This window comes from Triticum dicoccoides, chromosome 5A, assembly GCF_002162155.2.
Source record: "Triticum dicoccoides isolate Atlit2015 ecotype Zavitan chromosome 5A, WEW_v2.0, whole genome shotgun sequence".
In the NCBI taxonomy this organism is placed as follows: domain Eukaryota; kingdom Viridiplantae; phylum Streptophyta; class Magnoliopsida; order Poales; family Poaceae; genus Triticum; species Triticum dicoccoides.
This window is the reverse complement of record NC_041388.1, coordinates 358490025-358512470: the sequence shown is the minus strand read 5'-3', so window position 1 is coordinate 358512470 and position 22446 is coordinate 358490025.

Genomic DNA, 22446 nt, shown 5'->3' with positions numbered 1-22446 from the left:
AGCGCCTCCGCGAAGGAGGTTAACCGGGGAGGAGGAACTGAAACTTCCTCTCCCCAGGGAATGAAGAGGAACGCATCTAAGGACCCGGAGACCACGGTCTCCAAACGGGGGAAGAAATCTTCGCCCGAGGGTCCTGCCCTGGGGGATACCCCAGCCACACTATGCCCTCAAGGGGATCAGCCCCCCACCGAGCTGTAAGTAAAAGGGTACTTAATAATGAAAATATCTCGCCTTACTTCTGAGGAAAATAACCGAAGCATTTATCTTGCAGTTCGGATCTTAGCCCTTCTCAGCAGAGCTCGTCTTCAGGGGATCTTCTTCCAGAGATGATGGAGAGTGAAACGTCTCCCCCTGCCATACCGCCTCATGAGGCGGGCGACCCCGAGGTGTCGTCGCGGAGGGTTTCTCCTGATCCGGCAAGGCCAGAAGGTAATCCTATGGCCACCCGAAGTCCTCAGTATCCGGCTCTTGAAGAGGGCAATGGAAAGAGTCTAACACCGTCTGGTGTACGGTCGGATGTACTGAGGGATCTGCTAGAGCAAGCGGCTATCTCAGAAGAGCACCGCACGTTGATGGGTACGGTGATTGAAAGGATTTCGTCCACCGAAAGCGGGTTGCATGAAGCCTTTATGAGTCTACTGACAGGTTTTGAGGTACGCGAAATGATGTACATTTTTGACAGTACCGCACATTTTTAGATGTCCCCTGTGTAGATAGTAGCCACTGAGACTCTCGGTGCTGTCGAAGACGACAGTGCACAGAGGATCATAGTCCCAGGAATAATCATGCCGCCTTAATATGCAGGTGGCGGAGGGTCAGGTGGCCAGCTGGACTGATGAGTTTGCCGAGCTAAAGCGGCAGCTTGACGTGGCAGACGCCGACATCGTACTTGTCAACAAGCGGCTTGACGAGGCACAGGGTATGTGATTCCTCCGGTGACACATGGGAAGAGGACCATGATGCCAGTATCTATAACATGTGTGTGAATGCAGATGAAGCTGCGGCCGTGGAGAACCTTCGGGCGGAACTTGCCCGAGCCAAAGAACAAGCCAGGAAAAGCGATGCGGCTGCCCTAAAGGCAATCGAGGAGCTGAAAGCCGAACAGGCTGCTCACTGCCAAAGCAAGGAGGAAATAGCCAGGATGGCTGTGGAATTGAAGAACGCCGCTAACCGTTACGAGCTTCTTGAAAAATAAGATTGAGCGAAGAGGACAGACCTGGAGAAGGCCACGATGACGACCAAAGACACCCGCTCTGCAATGAGAGCGATGAAGGAGGAGCTGCGTCAAGCCGGGGATATCTAGGCTGGGAAGCCCTTTATGCTACGGATGAAGTTTGGAGATCCTCGGTACGCCCCTTTGGAATATCAAACGGAGTCCAAACGGAATGAAACCTTCGGGAATGTTATTTTCTCAACGAACAAGACCCGGGAGACTTGGACCCTACGTCAAGAAAGAAAAGAGGAGGCCACGAGGTAGGGGGGCATGCCTACCCCCCAGGCGCGCCCTCCACCCTCGTGGGCCCCCTGTAGCTCCACCGACATACTCCTACCTCCTATATATACCTACGTACCCCCAAATGTTCAGATACGGAGCCAAAACCCTAATTCCACCGCCGTAACTTTTTGTATCCACGAGATACCATCTTGGGGCCTGTTTCGGAGCTCCGCCGGAGGGGGCATCGATCACGGAGGGCTTCTACATCAACACCATAGCCCCTCCGATGAAGTGTGAGTAGTTTACCTTAGACCTACAGGTCCATAGTTAGTAGCTAGATGGCTTCTTCTCTCTTTTTGGATCTCAATACAATGTTCTCCCCCTCTCTTGTGGAGAACTATTCGATGTAATCTTCTTTTTGCGGTGTGTTTGTTGAGACCGATGAATTGTGGGTTTATGATCAAGTCTATCTATGAATAATATTCGAATCTTCTCTGAATTCTTTTATGTATGATTGGTTATCTTTGCAAGTCTCTTCGAATTATCAGTTTGGTTTGGCCTACTAGATTGATCTTTCTTGCAATGGGAGAAGTGCTTAGCTTTGGGTTCAATCTGTTGGGGAACGTAGTAATTTCAAAAAATTCCTACGCACACGCAAGATCATGGTGATGCATAGCAACAAGAGAGGATAGTGTGATCTACGTACCCTCGTAGACCGGCAGCGGAAGCGTTATACAACGCGGTTGATGTAGTCGTACGTCTTCACGGCCCGACCGATCAAGCACCGAAACTACGGCACCTCCGAGTTCTAGCACACGTTCAGCTCGATGACGATCCCCGGACTCCGATCCAGCAAAGTGTCGGGGAAGAGTTCCGTCAGCACGACGGCGTGGTGACGATCTTGATGTTCTACTGTCGCAGGGCTTCGCCTAAGCACCACTACAATATTATCGAGGACTATGGTGGAAGGGGGCACCGCACACGGCTAAGAGAACGATCTTAGAGATCAACTTGTGTGTCTAGGGGTGCCCCCTGCCCCCGTATATAAAGGAGCCAAGGGGGGTGCGGCCGACCCTAGGAGGAGGCGCGCAGGAGGAGTCCTACTCCTATCGGGAGTAGGACTCCCCCCCTTTCCCTAGTTGGATTAGGACTTGGGGAAGAAGGAAGAGAGGGAGGAAAGGAAAAGGGGGGGGGGGCGCCGCTCCCCCTCCTTGTCCAATTCGGACTTGGGGGGAGGGGCGCGCGGCAGCCCCTAGGCCTCCTCTCCTCTTCCTCCACTGCCCATTAAGGCCCATTAGGTTACCGGGGGGGGGGGTCCGGTAACCTCCCAGTACTCCGGTAAAATGCCGATTTCACCTGGAACACTTACGACGTCCAAACATAGGCTTCCAATATATCAATCTTTATGTCTCGGCCATTTCGAGACTCCTCGTCATGTCCGTGATCACATCCGGGACTCCGAACTAACTTCGGTACATCAAAATATATAAACTCATAATGAAACTGTCATCGTAACGTTAAGCGTGTGGACCCTACGGGTTCGAGAACAATGTAGACATGACCGAGACATGTCTCCGGTCAATAACCAATAGCGGAACCTGGATTCTCATATTGGCTCCCACATATTCTACGAAGATCTTTTATCGGTCAGACCGCATAACAACATACTTTGTTCCCTTTGTCATCGATATGTTACTTGCCCGAGATTTGATCGTCGGTATCTCAATACCTAGTTCAATCTCGTTACCGGCAAGTCTCTTTACTCGTTTCGTAATACATCATCTCACAACTAACTCATTAGTTGCAATGCTTGCAAGTCTTATGTGATGTGCATTACCGAGAGGGCCCAGAGATACCTCTCCGACAATCGGAGTGACAAATCCTAATCTGGAAATACGCCAACCCAACATGTACCTTTGGAGACACCTGTAGAGCTCCTTTATAATCACCCAGTTACGTTGTGACGTTTGGTAGCACACAAAGTGTTCCTCCGGCAAATGGGAGTTGCATAATCTCATAGTCATAGGAACATGTATAAGTCATGAAGAAAGCAATAGCAACATACTAAACGATCGGGTGCTAAGCTAATGGAATGGGTCATGTCAATCACATCATTCTCCTAATAACGTGATCCCGTTAATCAAATGACAACACATGTCTATGGTTAGGAAACATAACCATCTTTGATTAATGAGCTAGTCAAGTAGAGGCATACTAGTGACGTTTAGTTTGTCTATGTATTCACACAAGTATTATGTTTCCGGATAATACAATTATAGCATGAACAATAAACATTTATCGTGATATAAGGAAATAAAATAATAACTTTATTATTGCCTCTAGGGCATATTTCCTTCAGTCTCCCACTTGCACTAGAGTCAATAATCTAGATTACACAGTAATGATTCTAACACCCATGGAGCTCTGGTGCTGATCATGTTTTGCTCGTGGAAGAGGCTTAGTCAATGGGTCTGCTACATTCAGATCCGTATGTATCTTGCAAATCTCTATGCCTCCCACCTGGACTAGATCCCGGATGGAATTGAAGCGTCTCTTGATGTGCTTGGTTCTCTTGTGAAATCTGGATTCCTTTGCCAAGGCAATTGCACCAGTATTGTCACAAAAGATTTTCATTGGACCCGATGCACTAGGTATGACACCTAGATCAGATATGAACTCCTTCATCCAGACTCCTTCGTTTGCTGCTTCCGAAGCAGCTATGTACTCCGCTTCACATGTAGATCCTGCCACAACGCTTTGTTTAGAACTGCACCAACTGACAGCTCCACCGTTTAATGTAAACACGTATCCGGTTTGCGATTTAGAATCGTCCGGATCAGTGTCAAAGCTTGCATCAACGTAACCATTTACAATGAGATCTTTGTCACCTCCATATATGAGAAACATATCCTTAGTCCTTTTCAGGTATTTCAGGATGTTCTTGACCGTTGTACAGTGATCCACTCCTGGATTACTTTGGTACCTCCTTGCTAGACTTATAGCAAGACACACATCAGGTCTGGTACACAGCATTGCATACATGATAGAGCCTATGGTTGAAGCATAGGGTACATCTTTCATTTTCTCTCTATCTTCTGCATTGGTCGAGCATTGAGTCTTACTCAATTTCACACCTTGTAACACAGGCAAGAATCCTTTCTTTTCTTGATCCATTTTGAACTTCTTCAAAACTTTGTCAAGGTATGTGCTTTGTGAAAGTCCAATTAAGCGTCTTGATCTATCTCTATAGATCTTAATGCCCAATATGTAAGCATCTTCACCAAGGTCTTTCATTGAAAAACTCTTATTAAAGTATCCCTTTATGCTATCCAGAAATTCTATATCATTTCCAATTAGTAATATGTCATCTACATATAATATCAGAAATGCTACAGAGCTCCCACTCACTTTCTTGTAAATACAGGCTTCTCCAAAAGTCTGTACAAAACCAAATGCTTTGATCACACTATCAAAGCGTTTATTCCAACTCCGAGAGGCTTGCACCAGTCCATAAATGGATCGCTGGAGCTTGCACACTTTGTTAGCTCCCTTTGGATTGACAAAACCTTCCGGTTGCATCATATACAACTCTTCTTCTAGAAATCCATTCAGGAATGCAGTTTTGACACCCATCTGCCAAATTTCATAATCATAAAATGCGGCAATTGCTAACATGATTCGGACAAACTTAAGCATCGCTACGGGTGAGAAGGTCTCATCGTAGTCAATCCCTTGAACTTGTCGAAAACCTTTTGCGACAAGTCGAGCTTTGTAGATAGTAACATTACCGTCATCGTCAGTCTTCTTCTTGAAGATCCATTTATTCTCAATTGCTTGCCGATCTTTGGGCAAGTCAACCAAAGTCCACACTTTGTTCTCATACATGGATCCCATCTCAGATTTCATGGCTTCAAGCCATTTTGCGGAATCTGGGCTCACCATCGCTTCTCCATAGTTCGTAGGTTCATCATGATCTAGTAGCATGACTTCCAGAATAGGATTACCGTACCACTCTGGTGCGGATCTTACTCTGGTTGATCTACGAGGTTCAGTAGTATCTTGTTCTGAAGTTTCATGATCATCATCATTAGCTTCCTCACTAATTGGTGTAGGTGTCACAGAAACCGGTTTCTGTGATGTACTACTTTCCAATAAGGGAGCAGGTACAGTTACCTCATCAAGTTCTACTTTCCTCCCACTCACTTCTTTCGAGAGAAACTCCTTCTCTAGAAAGTTTCCGAATTTAGCAACAAAAGTCTTGCCTTCAGATCTGTGATAGAAGGTGTATCCAATAGTTTCCTTTGGATATCCTATGAAGACACATTTCTCTGATTTGGGTTCGAGCTTATCAGATTGAAGTTTTTTCACATAAGCATCGCAGCCCCAAACTTTCAGAAACGACAACTTTGGTTTCTTGCCAAACCACAGTTCATAAGGCGTCGTCTGAACGGATTTTGATGGTGCCCTATTTAACGTGAATGCGGCCGTCTCTAAAGCATAACCCCAAAACGATAGCGGTAAATCAGTAAGAGACATCATAGATCGCACCATATCTAGTAAAGTACGATTACGATGTTCGGACACACCATTACGCTGTGGTGTTCCGGGTGGCGTGAGTTGCGAAACTATTCCGCATTGTTTCAAATGTACACCAAACTCGTAACTCAAATATTCTCCTCCACGATCAGATCGTAGGAATTTTATTTTCTTGTTACGATGATTTTCAACTTCACTCTGAAATTCTTTGAACTTTTCAAATGTTTCAGACTTATGTTTCATTAAGTAGATATACCCATATCTGCTTAAGTCATCTGTGAAGGTGAGAAAATAACGATATCCGCCACGAGCCTCAACATTCATCGGACCACATACATCTGTATGTATGATTTCCAACAAATCTGTTGCTCTCTCCATAGTACCGGAGAACGGTGTTTTTGTCATCTTACCCATAAGGCACGGTTCGCAAGTACCAAGTGATTCATAATCAAGTGGTTCCAAAAGTCCATCAGTATGGAGTTTCTTCATGCGCTTTACACCGATATGACCTAAACGGCAGTGCCACAAATAAGTTGCACTATCATTATCAACTCTGCATCTTTTGGATTCAACATTATGAATGTGTGTCACTACTATCGAGATTTAATAAGAATAGACCATTCTTCATGGGTGCATGACCATAAAAGATTTTACTCATATAAATAGAACAACCATTATTCTCTGATTTAAATGAATAACCGTCTCGCATCAAACATGATCCAGATATAATGTTCATGCTCAACGCTGGCACCAAATAACAATTATTTAGGTCTAATACTAATCCCGAAGGTAGATGTAGAGGTAGCGTGCCGATCGCGATCACATCGACTTTGGAACCATTTCCCACGCGCATCGTCACCTTGTCCTTAGCCAATCTTCACTTAATCTGTAGTCCCTGTTTCGAGTTGCAAATGTTAGCAACAAAACCAGTATCAAATACCCAGGTGCTACTGCGAGCATTAGTAAGGTACACATCAATAACATGTATATCGCATATACCTTTGTTCACCTTGCCATCCTTCTTATCCGCCAAATACTTGGGGCAGTTCCGCTTCCAGTGACCAGTCTGCTTGCAGTAGAAGCACTCAGTTTCAGGCTTAGGTCCAGATTTGGGTTTCTTATCTTGAGCAGCAACTTGCTTGCTGTTCTTTTTGAAGTTCCCCTTCTTCTTCCCTTTGCCCTTTTTCTTGAAACTAGTGGTCTTGTTGACCATCAACACTTGATGCTCTTTCTTGATTTCTACCTCCGCAGCTTTCAGCATTACGAAGAGCTCGGGAATAGTCTTATTCATCCCTTGCATATTATAGTTCATCACGAAGCTCTTGTAGCTAGGTGGCAGTGATTGGAGAATTCTGTCAATGACGCAATCATCTGGAAGATTAACTCCCAATTGAATCAAGTGATTATTATACGCAGACATTTTGAGTATATGCTCACTGACAGAACTGTTCTCCTCCATCTTGCAGCTATAGAACTCATTGGAGACTTCATATCTCTCAATCCGGGCATTTGCTTGAAATATTAACTTCAACTCCTGGAACATCTCATATGCTCCATGACGTTCAAAACGTCGTTGAAGTCCCGATTCTAAGCCGTAAAGCATGACACACTGAACTATCGAGTAGTCATCAGCTTTGCTCTGCCAGACGTTCATAGCATCTGGTGTTGCTCCAGCAGCAGGCCTGGCACCCAGCGGTGCTTCCAGGACGTAATTCTTCTATGCAGCAATGAGGATAATCCTCAAGTTACGGACCCAGTCCGTGTAATTGCTACCATCATCTTTCAACTTTGCTTTCTCAAGGAACGCATTAAAATTCAATGGAACAACAGCACGAACAATCTATCTACAATCAAACATAAACAAGCAAGATACTATCAGGTACTAAGTTCATGATAAATTTAAGTTCAATTAACCATATTACTAAAGAACTCCCACTTAGATAGACATCCATCTAATCCTCTAAGTGATCACGTGATCCAAATCAACTAAACCATGTCCGATCATCACGTGAGATGGAGTAGTTTCATTGGTGAACATCACTATTTTGATCATATCTACTATATGATTCACGCTCGACCTTTCGGTCTCCGTGTTCCAAGGCCATATCTGTATATGCTTGGCTCGTCAAGTATAACCTGAGTATTCTGCGTGTGCAACTATTTTGCACCCGTTGTATTTGAACGTAGAGCCTATCACACACGATCATCACTTGGTGTCTCAGCACGAAGAACTTTCGCAACGGTGCATACTCAAGGAGAACACTTCTTGATAATTAGTGAGAGATCATCTTAAAATGCTACCGTCAAACAAAGCAAGATAAGATGTATAAAAGATAAACATCACATGCAATCAATATAAGTGATATGATATGGCCATCATCATCTTGTGCTTGTGATCTCCATCTTCGAAGCACCGTCATGATCACCATCGTCACCGGCGTGACACCTTGATCATCATCATAGCATCGTTGTCGTCTTGCCAATCTTATGCTTCCACGACTATCGCTACCGCTTAGTGATAAAGTAAAGCATTACAGCGCAATTGCATTGCATACAATAAAGCGAAAACCATATGGCTCCTGCCAGTTGCCGATAATTCAGTTACAAAACATGATCATCTCATACAATAAAATTTAGCATCATGTCTTGACCATATCACATCACAACATGCCCTGCAAAAACAAGTTAGACGTCCTCTACGTTGTTGTTGCAAGTTTTGCGTGGCTGCTACGGGCTTAGCAAGAACCGTTCTTACCTACGCATCAAAACCACAACGATAGTTTGTCAAGTTCATGTTGTTTTAACCTTCGCAAGGACCGGGCGTAGCCTCACTTGGTTCAACTAAAGTTGGAGAAACTGACACCCGCTAGCCACCTTTGTGCAAAGCACGTCGGGAGAACCGGTCTCGCGTAAGCGTACGCGTAATGTCAGTCCGTGCCACTTCATCCAACAATACCGCCGAACCAAAGTATGACATGCTGGTAAGCAGTATGACTTATATCACCCACAACTCACTTGTGTTATACTCGTGCATATAACATCAACGCATAAAACCTGGCTCGCATGCCACTGTTGGGGAACGTAGTAATTTCAAAAAAATTCCTACGCACACGCAAGATCATGGTGATGCATAGAAATGAGAGGGGAGAGTGTGATCTACGTACCCTCGTAGACCGACAGCGGAAGCGTTATAACAACGTGGTTGATGTAGTCATACGTCTTCACGGCCCGACCGATCAAGCACTGAAACTACGGCACCTCCGAGTTCTAGCACACGTTCAGCTCGATGACGATCCCCGGACTCCGATCCAGCAAAGTGTCGGGGAAGAGTTCCGTCAGCACGATGGCGTGGTGACGATCTTGATGTTCTACTATCGCAGGGCTTCGCCTAAGCACCACTACAATATTATCGAGGACTATGGTGGAAGGGGGCACCACACACGGCTAAGAGAACGATCTTAGAGATCAACTTGTGTGTCTAGGGGTGCCCCTGCCCCCGTATATAAAGGAGCCAAGGGGGGTGTGGCCGGCCCTAGGAGGAGGCGCGCAGGAGGAGGCCTACTCCTACCGGGAGTAGGACTCCCCCCCTTTCCCTAGTTGGATTAGGACTTGGGGAAGAAGGAAGAGAGGGAAGAAAGGAAAGGGGGGCGCCGCTCCTCCTCCTTGTCCAATTCGGACATGGGGGGGGAGGGGCACGCGGAAGCCCCTAGGCCTCCTCTCCTCTTCCTCCACTAGGCCCATTAAGGCCGATTAGGTTACCGGGGGGGTCCAGTAACCTCCCGGTACTCTGGTAAAATGCCGATTTCACCCGAAACACTTCTGACGTCCAAATATAGGCTTCCAATATATCAATCTTTATGTCTCGACCATTTCGAGACTCCTCGTCATGTCCGTGATCACATCCGGGATTCCGAACTAACTTCGGTACATCAAAATATATAAACTCATAATGAAATTGTCATCGTAACGTTAAGCGTGCGGACCCTACGGGTTCGAGAACAATGTAGACATGACCGAGACATGTCTTCGGTCAATAACCAATAGCGGAACCTGGATGCTCATATTGGCTCCCACATATTCTACGAAGATCTTTTATCGGTCAGACCGCATAACAACATACTTTGTTCCCTTTGTCATCGGTATGTTACTTGCCCGAGATTCGATCGTCGGTATCTCAATACCTAGTTCAATCTCGTTACCGGCAAGTCTCTTTACTTGTTTTGTAATACATCATCTCACAACTAACTCATTAGTTGCAATGCTTGCAAGGCTTATGTGATGTGCATTGCCGAGAGGGCCCAGAGATACCTCTCCGACAATCGGAGTGACAAATCCTAATCTCAAAATACGCCAACCCAACATGTACCTTTGAGACACCTGTAGAGCTCCTTTATAATCACCCAGTTACGTTGTGACGTTTGGTAGCACACAAAGTGTTCCTCCAGCAAACGGGAGTTGCATAATCTCATAGTCATAGGAACATGTATAAGTCATGAAGAAAGCAATAGCAACATACTAAACGGTCGGGTGCTAAGCTAATGGAATGGGTCATGTTAATCACATCATTCTCCTAATAATGTGATCCCGTTAATCAAATGACAACACATGTCTATGGTTAGGAAACATAACCATCTTTGATTAACGAGCTAGTCAAGTAGAGGCATACTAGTGACGTTTACTTTGTCTATGTATTCACACAAGTATTATGTTTTCGGATAATACAATTATAGCATGAACAATAAACATTTATCATGATACAAGGAAATAAAATAATAACTTTATTATTGCCTCTAGGGCATATTTCCTTCACAATCTTGCGGTGTCCTTTCCCAGTGACAGTAGGGGCAGCAAGGCACGTATTGTATTGATTCCATCGAGGATAACAAGATGGGGTTTTCTTCATATTGCATGAGTCTATCCCTCTACATCATGTCATCTTGCTTAAGGCATCACTTTGTTTTTAACTTAGTACTCTAGATGCATGTTGGATAGCGGTCGATGAGTGGAGTAATAGTAGTAGATGCAGGCAGGAGTCGGTCTACTTGTCTCGGACGTGATGCCTATATACATGATCATACCTAGATATTCTCATAACTATGCTCAATTCTGTCAATTTCTCAATAGTAATTTGTTCACCCATCATAGAATACTTATGCTCTCGAGAGAAGCCACTAGTGAAACCTATGGCCCCCGGGTCTATCTTCATCATATTAATCTCCTACTACTTAGTTATTTCCTTTGCTATTTACTTTGCCTTTATTTTACTTTGCATCTTTATCATAAAAATACCAAAAATATTATCTTATCATATCTATCAGATCTCACTCTAGTAAGTGGCCTTATAGGGATTGACAACCCCTATTTGCATTGGTTGCGAGGATTTATTTGTTTTGTGCAGGTACGAGGGACTTGCGTGTAGCCTCCTACTGGATTGATACCTTGGTTCTCAAAAACTGAGGGAAATACTTATGCTACTTTGCTGCATCATCCCTTCCTCTTCGGGGAAAACCAACGCAGTGCATAAGAGGTAGCAAGAAGGATTTCTGGCGCCGTTGCCGGGGAGGTCTACGCAAAAGTCAACATACCAAGTACCTAGCACATACCCTTATCTCCTGCATTACATTATTTGCCATTTTCCTCTCGTTTTCCTCTCCCCCACTTCACCCTTGCCGTTTTATTCGCCCCCTTTCTCTCCTCCCTCTCTTTCTCTATTTGCCTCTTTTTGCCCGCTTGCTTTTTGTTTGCTTGTGTGTTAGTTTGCTTGCTTGTCACGATGGCTCAAGATAATACTAAATTGTGTGACTTCACCAATACCAACAGTATTGATTTTATTAGCACTCCGATTGCTCCTCTTACCGATGCTGAATCTTGTGAAATTAATACTGCGTTGCTGAATCTTGTCATGAAAGATCCGTTTTCCGGCCTTCCTAGTGAAGATGTCGCTACCCATCTAAATAGCTTCGTTGATTTGTGCGACATGCAAAATAAGAAAGATGTGGATAATGATATTGTTAAATTGAAGCTATTTCCTTCTTTGCTTAGAGATCGTGTTAAAGCTTGGTTTTCGTCTTTGCCTAAAGTTAGTATTGATTCATGGAACAAGTGCAAAGATGATTTTATCTCTAAGTATTTTCCTCCCGCTAAGATCATCTCTCTTAGAAACGATATTATGAATTTTAAGCAACTTGATCATGAACATGTTGCACAAGCTTGGGAGAGAATGAAATTAATGATACGCAATTGCCCTACTCATGGTTTAAATTTGTGGATGATTATACAAAAATTTTATGTCGGATTGAATTTTGCTTCTAGAAATCTTTTAGATTCGGCCGCGGGAGGCACTTTTATGGAAATCACTTTAGGAGAAGCTACTAAACTCCTAGATAATATTATGGTTAATTATTCTCAATGGCATACTGAAAGATCTACTAATAAAAAGGTGCATGCGATAGAAGAAATTAATGTTTTGAGTGGAAAGATGGATGCACTTATGAAATTATTTGCTAATAAGAGCGTTTCTTCTGATCCTAATGATATGCCCTTGTCTACTTTGATTGAGAATAATAATGAATCTATGGATGTGAATTTTGTTGGTAGGAACAATGTTGGTAACAATGTGTACACAGGAAATTTCAATCCTAGGCCTTATCCTAGTAATCCCTCTAATAATTATGGTAATTCCTACAACAATTCTTATGGAAATTAAAATAAGATTGCCTCTGATTTTGAATCTAACATTAAAGAATTTATTACTTCGCAAAAGAATTTTAATGCTATGATTGAAGAAAAATTGCTTAAGATTGATGATTTGGCTAGGAATGTTGATAGAATTTATCTTGATGTTGATTCTTTGAAACTTAGATCTATTCCACCTAAGCATGATATCAATGAGTCTCTCAAAGCCATGAGAATTTCCTTTGATGAGTGCAAAGAAAGAACCGCTAGGATGCGTGCTAAGAAAGATGCCTTTATAAGAGCGTGTTCTTCTAGTTCCTATGAAAATAAGGATGACGATCTAAAAGTTATTGATGTGTCCCCTATTAAATCTTTGTTTTTCAATATGAATCTTGATAATGATGGGACTGAATATGATCCACCTTTACCTAGAAGGTGTTCCAAGAATTCGGAATTTGTTGATCTTGATGCTAAAATTGATAAAAGTGGGATTGAAGAAATTAAAACCCTAGATGTTGCTAAACCCACCATTATGGATTTCAAGGAATTTAACTATGAAAATTGCTCTTTGATTGATTGTATTTCCTAGTTGCAATTCGTGCTAAATTCTCCTCACACTTATAGTCAAAATAAAGCGTTTACTAAACATGTCATTGATGCCTTGATGCAATCTTAAGAAAAACTTGAATTGGAAGTTTCTATCCCTAGAAAAATTTATGATGAGTGGGAACAAACAATTAAAATTAAAATTAAAGATCATGAATGCTATGCTTTATGTGATTTGGGTGCTGGTGTTTCCACGATTCCAAAAACTTTGTGTGATTTGTTAGGTTTCCGTGATTTTGATGATTGCTCTCTAAACTTATACCTTGCGGATTCCACTATTAAGAAACCTATGGGAAGAATTAATGATGTTCTTATTGTTGCAAATAGGAATTATGTGCCCGTAGATTTTATTGTTCTTGACATAGATTGTAATCCTTCATGTCCTATTATTCTTGGTAGACCTTTCCTTAGAACGATTGGTGCAATTATTGATATGAAGGAAGGAAATATTATATTCCAATTTCCATTAAGGAAAGGCATGGAACACTTTCCTAGAAATAAAATTAAATTACCTTATGAATCTATTATGAGAACCACTTATGGATTGCCTACCAAATATGGCAATACCTAGATCTATTCTTGCTTGTTATGTCTAGCTAGAGGCGTTAAACGATAGCGCTTGTTGGGAGGCAACCCAATTTTATTTTTATTCCTTGCTTTTTGTTCCTGTTTAGTAATAAATAATTTATCTATCCTTTGTTTTGGTTGTGTTTTTTGCATTTAATTAGTGTTTGTGCCAAGTAGAACCGTTGGGAAGACTTGGGGAAAGTCTTGTTGAACTTGCTGTAAAAAACAGAAACTTTAGCGCTCACGAGAACTGCTGTCATTTTTATTTAGAAAGTGCTATTTAGTTAATTATTTTAGCAGATGATTAATAGATAAATTCCTCACATCCATAAATTTATTTTAGAATTTTTGGGGTTCCAGATCTTGCGCTAGCTACAGATTACTGTAGACTGTTCTGTTTTTGACAGATTCTGTTTTTCGTGTGTTGTTTGCTTATTTTGATGAATCTATGGCTAGTAAAATAGTTTATAAACCATAGAGAAGTTGGAATACAGTAGGTATAACACCAATATAAATAAATAAGAGTTCATTACAGTACCTTGAAGTGGTCTTTTATTTTCTTTCGCTAACGGAGCTCACGAGATTTTCTACTTTAAGTTTTGTGTTGTGAAGTTTTCAAGTTTTGGGTAAAGATTTGATGGATTATGGAAAAAGGAGTGGAAAGAGCCTAAGATTGGGGATTCCCATGGCACCCCCAAGATAATCTAAGGACACCTAAAATCCAAAGCTTGGGGATGCCTCGAAAGGCATCCCCTCTTTCGTCTACTTCTATCGGTAACTTTACTTGGAGCTATATTTTTATTCGCCACATGATATGTGTTTTGCTTGGAGCATCTTGTATTATTTGAGTATTTGCTTTTTAGTTTACCACAATCATCCTTGCTGTACACACCTTTTGAGAGATCCATACATGATTTGGAATTTGTTAGAATACTCTATGTGCTTCGCTTATATCTTTTGAGATATATAGTTTTGCTCTTGTACTTCACTTATATCTTTTAGAGCACGATGGTGGATTTGTTTTATAGAAACTATTGATATCTCATGCTTCACTTAGATTATTTTGAGAGTCTTAATAGCATGGTAATTTGCTTATAATCCTAATATGCTAGGTATTCAAAGTTAGTAAAATTTCCTTAAGAGTGTTTTGAATACTAAGAGAAGTTTGATGCTTGATGATTGTTTTGAGATATGGAGGTAATAATATCAAAGTCTTGCTAGTTTAGTAGTTGTGAAATTGAGAAATACTTGTGTTGAAGTTTGCAAGTCCCGTAGCATGCACGTATGGTAAACATTATGCAACAAATTTGAAACATGAGGTGTTATTTGATTGTCTTCCTTATGAGTGGCGGTCGGGGACGAGCGATGGTCTTTTCCTACCAATCTATCCCCCTAGGAGCATGCGCATAGTACCGAGGTTTTTGATGACTTGTAGATTTTTGCAATAAGTATGTGAGTTCTTTATGACTAATGTTGAGTCCATGGATTATACACACTCTCACCCTTCCATCCTTGCTAGCATCTTCAGTACCGTGCATTGCCCTTTCTCACATTGAGAGTTTGCGCAAACTTCGCCGGTGCATCCAAACCCCGTGATATGATACGCTCTTTCACACATAAACCTCCTTATATCTTCCTCAAAACAGCCACCATACCTACCTATTATGGCATTTCCATAGCCATTCCGAGATATATTGTCATGCAACTTTCCATCATTCCGTTCATCATGACACATTCATTATTGTCATATTGCTTAGCATGATCATGTAGTTGACATAGTATTTTTGGCAAAGCCACAGTTCATAATTCTTTCATACATGTCACTCTTGGTCCATTGCATATCCCGGTACATCGCCAGAGGCATTCATATAGAGTCATCCTTTGTTCTAGTATCGAGTTGTAATCATTGAGTTGTAAATAAATAAAAGTGTGATGATCATCATTTTCTAGAGCATTGTCCCAAGTGAGGAATAAATAAATAAATAAAAAGAGAAAGGCCATAAAAAGAGAAAGGCCATAAAAAAGAGAAGGCCCAAAAAAATGAGAGAAAAAGAGAGAAGGGACAATGTTACTATCCTTTGACACACTTGTGCTTCAAAGTAGCACCTTAATCTTCATGTTAGAGAGTCTCTTGTTTTGTCACTTTCATATACTAGTGGGAATTTTTCATTATAGAACTTGGCTTGTATATTCCAACAGTGGGCCTCCTCAAGTGCCCAAGGTCTTTGTGAGCAAGCAAGTTGGATGCACACCCACTAGTTTCTTTTGTTGAGCTTTCATACATTTATAGCTCTAGTGCATCCGTTGCATGGAAATCCCTACTCCTTGCATTAACATCAATGGGTGGGCATCTCCATAGCCCATTGATTAGCCTCGTTGATGTGAGACTTTCTCCTTTTTTGTCTTCTCCACATAACCCCCCTCAGTATATTCTATTCCACCCATAGTGCTATGTCCATGGCTCGCGCTCATATATTGCGTGAAAATTTATAGGTTTGAGATTACTAAAGTATGAAACAATTGCTTGGCTTGTCATCGGGGTTGTGCATGATGAGAGCATTCTTGTGTGACGAAAATGAAACATGACTAAACTATATGATTTTGTAGGGATGAACTTTCTTTGTCCATGTTATTTTGAGAAGACATAATTGCTTAGTTAGTATGCTTGAAGTATTATTATTTTTATGTCAATATGAACTTTTGTCTTGAATCTTTCGGATCTAAATATTCATACCACAATTGAGAAGAATTACATTAAAATTATGCCAAGTAGCACTCCGCATCAAAAAATCTGTTTTTATCATTTACCTACTCGAGGATGAGTAGGAATTAAGCTTGGGGATGCTTGATACGTCTCCAACGTATCTATAATTTTTGATTGCTCCATGCTATATTATCTACTGTTTTGGACGTTATTGGGCTTTATTATCCACTTTTATATTATTTTTGGGACTAACCTATTAACCGGAGGTCCAGCCCAGAATTGTTGTTTTTTGCCTATTTTAGGGTTTCGAAGAAAAGGAATATCAAACGGAGTCCAAACGGAATGAAACCTTCGGGAACGTGATTTTCTCAACGAAAAAGACCCGAGAGACTTGGACCCTACGTCAAGAAAGAAAAGAGGAGGCCACGAGGTAGGGGGCGCCTACCCCCAGGCGCGCCCTCCACCCTCATGGGCCCCCTGTTGCTCCACCGACGTACTCCTTCCTCCTATATATACCTACGTACCCCCAAACGATCAGATACGGAGCCAAAACCCTAATTCCACCGCCGTAACTTTCTGTATCCACGAGATCCCATCTTGGGGCATGTTCCGGAGCTCCGCCGGAGGGGGCATCGATCACGGAGGGCTTCTACATCAACACCATAGCCCCTCCGATGAAGTGTGAGTAGTTTACCTCAGACCTACGGGTCCATAGTTAGTAGCTAGATGGCTTCTTCTCTCTTTTTGGATCTCAATACAATGTTCTCCCCCTCTCTTGTGGACAAATATTCGATGTAATCTTCTTTTTGCAGTGTGTTTGTTGAGACTGATGAATTGTGGGTTTATGATCAAGTCTATCTATGGATAATATTTGAATCTTCTCTGAATTCTTTTATGTATGATTGGTTATCTTTGCAAGTCTCTTCAAATTATCAGTTTGGTTTGGCCTACTAGATTGATCTTTCTTGCAATGGGAGAAGTGCTTAGCTTTGGGTTCAATCTTGCGGTGTCCTTTCCCAGTGACAGTAGGGGCAGCAAGGCACGTATTGTATTGTTGCCATCGAGGATAACAAGATGGGGTTTTCTTCATATTGCATGAGTCTATCCCTCTACATCATGTCATCTTGCTTAAGGCGTTACTTTGTTTTTAACTTAATACTCTAGATGCATGTTGGATAGCGGTCGATGAGTGGAGTAATAGTAGTAGATGCAGGCAGGAGTCGGTCTACTTGTCTCGGACGTGATGCCTATATACATGATCATACCTAGATATTCTCATAACTATGCTCAATTCTGTCAATTGCTCAACAGTAATGTGTTCACCCATCATAGAATACTTATGCTCTCGAGAGAAGCCACTAGTGAAACCTATGGCCCCCAGGTCTATCTTCATCATATTAATCTCCTACTACTTAGTTATTTCCTTTGCTATTTACTTTGCCTTTATTTTACTTTGCATCTTTATCATAAAAATACCAAAAATATTATCTTATCATATCTATCAGATCTCACTCTCGTAAGTGGCCTTATAGGGACTGACTACCCCTATTTGCGTTGGTTGCGAGGATTTATTTGTTTTGTGCAGGTACGAGGGACTCGCGCGTAGCCTCCTACTGGATTGATACCTTGGTTCTCAAAAACTGAGTGAAATATTTACGCTACTTTGCTGCATCATCCCTTCCTCTTCGAGGAAAACCAACGCGGTGCTCAAAAGGTAGCAAGGCGCAAGGTATGTTTTGGGGCAGTCAGTATATGTATGTATAATAATATGAGCATGAAGCTGAGAATTATATACTGAGATACGCATAACTGCAGATGGTGCTGCCGCAGTTCAGACCCTGTGGGCTGAGCTCGTCTAGGCCAAGGACAAAGTGAGGATGAGTGATGCGGTTGCCAAGAAGGCAGCCACTGAGTTAAAAGCCGAACAGGCTGCTCGGCGCCAATGCAAGTATCTACCATGGCACACAAGCTAAAGGATGCCACTGTCCGATGTGAATTCCTCGAAATGGATAGCAAAGTCAAAACGACCGATCTCGACAAGGCCTTACAAGAGGTGAGAGAAGCATGGTCGAAGTCTAGAGCCGCTCGGGAGGAGATCCAGCAAGCTGGGGAAATAGTGGCCGGTAAGCCCTTATTATTACAGACTAAATTCAGTGATCCGAAGTATGCCCCACTTAACCAAATGTGGAGTTCTCCAGATGCATTCTTGGACTTGCCGAAGAGTGTCTCCGATGCGGCGTAGTTTTACCAGGTGCAAGAAGGACACGCAACGGATAAGCTTTTCTGGCTGCAATTCAGCATGCCAAAGCTTCCGCTCTTGCTGAACAAACAGATGGCCCAGTGGGCTGAGCTCCACAGAATATCCGGATCTGCCATGAAGGACGTCGTGGTCCGGCTGTGGCCAACAGAGCCAATTCCGAATAGTTATTTTGGTTTCGTGCAGCGACTTGTTGATGCGGTGCTGCGTATCGACGTTGTTAACCGGTCAACGTGCATTGAAGGTGCACAGATGGCCCTTGCTTGTGTCAAGACGTACTGGGCAAAGATGAAGGCCACTGATATTGCAGCAAGGAGTCCACCCGGGGGCAAGGACCATCACACGCCAGAGCATTATTTTGAGGATGTCCTTGAGGGCGCCTGCTTGATAGAGGGCAGTGCTCGAAGGATATGATATACGAGTGATTGTACCGAAATTGTAAAAACAATATTATGATATATTATAGGCTATGCTTTTTGCCTGAAGGTTTTGGTTCCTCCTGTGCAGCCATTTTTTGTATAATCTGAAAGTTTTCCAGTCGTCGGCTTCGGCCCCCTCGCATATAATACGGGGGTGTTCGTAAAATCATTGATCACTCTTGACCCAATGTCTTGGTCCATGAAGGAGGTGCCAATGCAGCGAACTAGGCAATTGGACTATATAGCTTTAACACTTCCACTTAGCGATAGGAGTTTGATGGTGGGTCTACGATATAGCCCCTGGTATGTACGCGGTTATCGGAATACGATGCGTTACATAGGTGACCAGAAGAATGGTCCTTCGTGTAATACAGAAGGAATCGCAAAAGATTCTGATAAGTCATCGAGTGGTTGACCAGCTCTCGCCGCATCATGACAGTCAGTTTTCGACTTTCTCTACTGAGGTGCTTGACCAGATGAACCGGAAACACAATCGTAGTAGTTCTCCCTTTACTACCTTAGCCGATAGGGCGGAACGTAAGGTAGTAAGAACAGGAACCGGGCAACGCAACTATTGACCAAAGACATGATTCGGAGCTGATGCATATAAGGCCAAAACTTGTGACGCCAAAGTATGCTATAAAGCTGTTCGGACTTGGTGGCAACTCATATGTTGCCATATCGAGCCCCTGGCAATTTGTGCCGAGGTGCATGCGTGAAACAACCGAAGAAGCAAAATTCAGTTCTTAGAAAAAGCAAATACTGAATACGGACTATGTTCACTGGAATCTGGTTGATACGTCAAACGCAATCTTTCAGATTATAACACCACTACCCAGACTATTTAACACGCCGGGGTCGAAGGCTGAGGAAAAAAGGCACTTTATAGGTTTGAAATAAAGAGTGCGGTCTACAAAAATTTATTTGGACCTCCTGTCGCACGTCTGTGTTTCCTAGCCTCGGGGAAAGAACTCCTTGGCAGGAATAGCCTTTGGTTATCTACACGAAGCCGAACTCAGAAAGAGTCTGTAAGATGACCAGGCTTTGAGTCACCTGTGGTAAAAGATAGATGATAGTTAGAAAAAAAGGAAAAAAGGCTATGGGAGTTCGGACCACATTGTAGGCATGTCCGTATTGTGCCTCCGCCGATGACCAGGGTATTTTAAGTGCATAATTATGTATGCACGGTACAAACTTCGCAGCTATATGAGGTGAACGACGAAGGCCGGACTACTAATCCAGCTCTGAGATTGATCGGTCCTGTTTAATAGAGACCGACGGCTTGATGGCCGATGAGATGCGCGGCTTGATGGGGCCGCTTTGTACTTCGACTAAAGTAGTCGTAGTATGCTCCTTTGTATAGAGGGAGTGTTCCGTGTTTCCGTTTATTGTGATGATGCCACGTGGACCGAGCATCTTAAGCTTTAGATGAGCATAGTGTGGGACCGCGTTAAAACGAGCAAATGCGGTACCCCCGAGCAGTGCATGGTAGCTACTGCGGAACAGGACAATATCGAAGGTCAAGCCTTCGCTTTGAAAGTTGTTCGGCGGGTCGAAAATGACTTCCAATGTAATTGAACACGGGCAGTGAGCTTCTATGCCGGGTACTGCTCCCTTAAAGGAAGTTGTGGTGGGATTGATTCTTGAAGGATCAATGCCCATTATGCGGACAGTGTCCTGGTAGAGTAGATTAAGGCTACTGCCGCCATCCATAAGGACTTTCGTGAGATGGAACCCGTTGATAATTGGGTCGAGGACTAGAGCTGCTGAACCTTCATGACAGATACTGGCTGGGTGATCTTTGCGATCAAAACTGATCGGGCATGACAACCATGGGTTGAATTTTGGGGCGACTGGCTCTATGGCGTAGGCGTCCCATAATGTGCATTTGCGCTTCCCCGTAGGGATGTGCGTCACGTGTACCATGTTTACTATTTTTACTTCGGGGGAAAATTGCTTTTGACCCCCGGTGTTTGGTTGGCGAGTCTCTTCGTCGTCGCTGTCACTGGGCGGCCCCTTCCCCTTATGTTCGGCATTAAGCTTGCCGGCTTGTTTGAAGACCCAACAGCTTCTGTTGGTATGATTGGTTGGTTTATTGGGGGTGCCATGAATTTGGCAGGGTCGATCCAGTATCTTGTCTAGATTGGATGGTCCGTCTTTGTTTGCCTTGAATGGCTTTTTCCGTTGATCAGGTTTGGACCGGCTGAATCCGGCGTTGACCGCCGTGTCTTGCATTCCTTCATTATTATTTCGACGCTTGTGTTTATTGCGTACCATCTCGAACTTCAGAAGTGCCCGGATCACTGGTGTTGTTGCTTCTACGAGCGACCCAGTTGTCCTCTCCCGCGCAAAAGCGGGTCATAAGAGCAGTAAGGGATGCCATGGATTTTGGTTTTTCTTGTCCGAGGTGGCGTGAGCCATTCGTCTCGGACGCTATGTTTCAAGGCCGCAAGGGCTTCTGCGTCCGGACAGTCGACAATTTGTTTTTTTAATTAAGAACCTCGTCCAGAGCTTCTTGGCTGACTCCCCGGGCTGCTGGATAATGTGACTTAGGTCATCGGCATCCGGAGGCCGGACATATGTACCTTGGAAGTTATCGCGGAAGGCGTCTTCCAAGCCTTCTGAGCTGCCAATGGAATTTTCGGGCAGGCTGTTCAACCAGTGCCGAGCTGGCCCCTTGAGTTTTAGGGGGAGGTATTTGATGGCATGAAGATCATCGCCGTGGGCCATATGAATATGGAGAATAAAGTCTTCAATCCATACCACGGGATTTGTGGTTCCATCATATGATTCTATATTCACGGGTTCGAACCCTTCTGGGAATTCATGTTCCATTACTTCATCAGTGAGGCAGAGGGGGTGTGTGGCACCTCTATATCGGGCTAGGTCGTGACGTAGTTCGGATGGAGTCCGTCTGCGGTTTTTGGCCCGGACGTGATTGTGCTTGCCATGTTCGGCTTGATAGCCGTTGTTGCGTGTCAGGGCACGCCACCACAATCCGTAGATCAATCTGGCCGGACCTACTTTATTCTTTAGGTCCTGCCATAGGTCGTACACGTACCCCCAAGCTATTTTATCTCTGCCTTTACGACGAGGTAGGACAGGGTAGTGTTCAGCTGGAGTTGCCGCTTTTTCCCGGCCACGTGATGGTCGATCAGCCACATTACGCGCTGATGGTAGAGGCTCAAGTGCCTCGTCATCGAATTGAGGTAGCAGCTTACGCTTCGGGTAACTTTTGGTTGGGTGC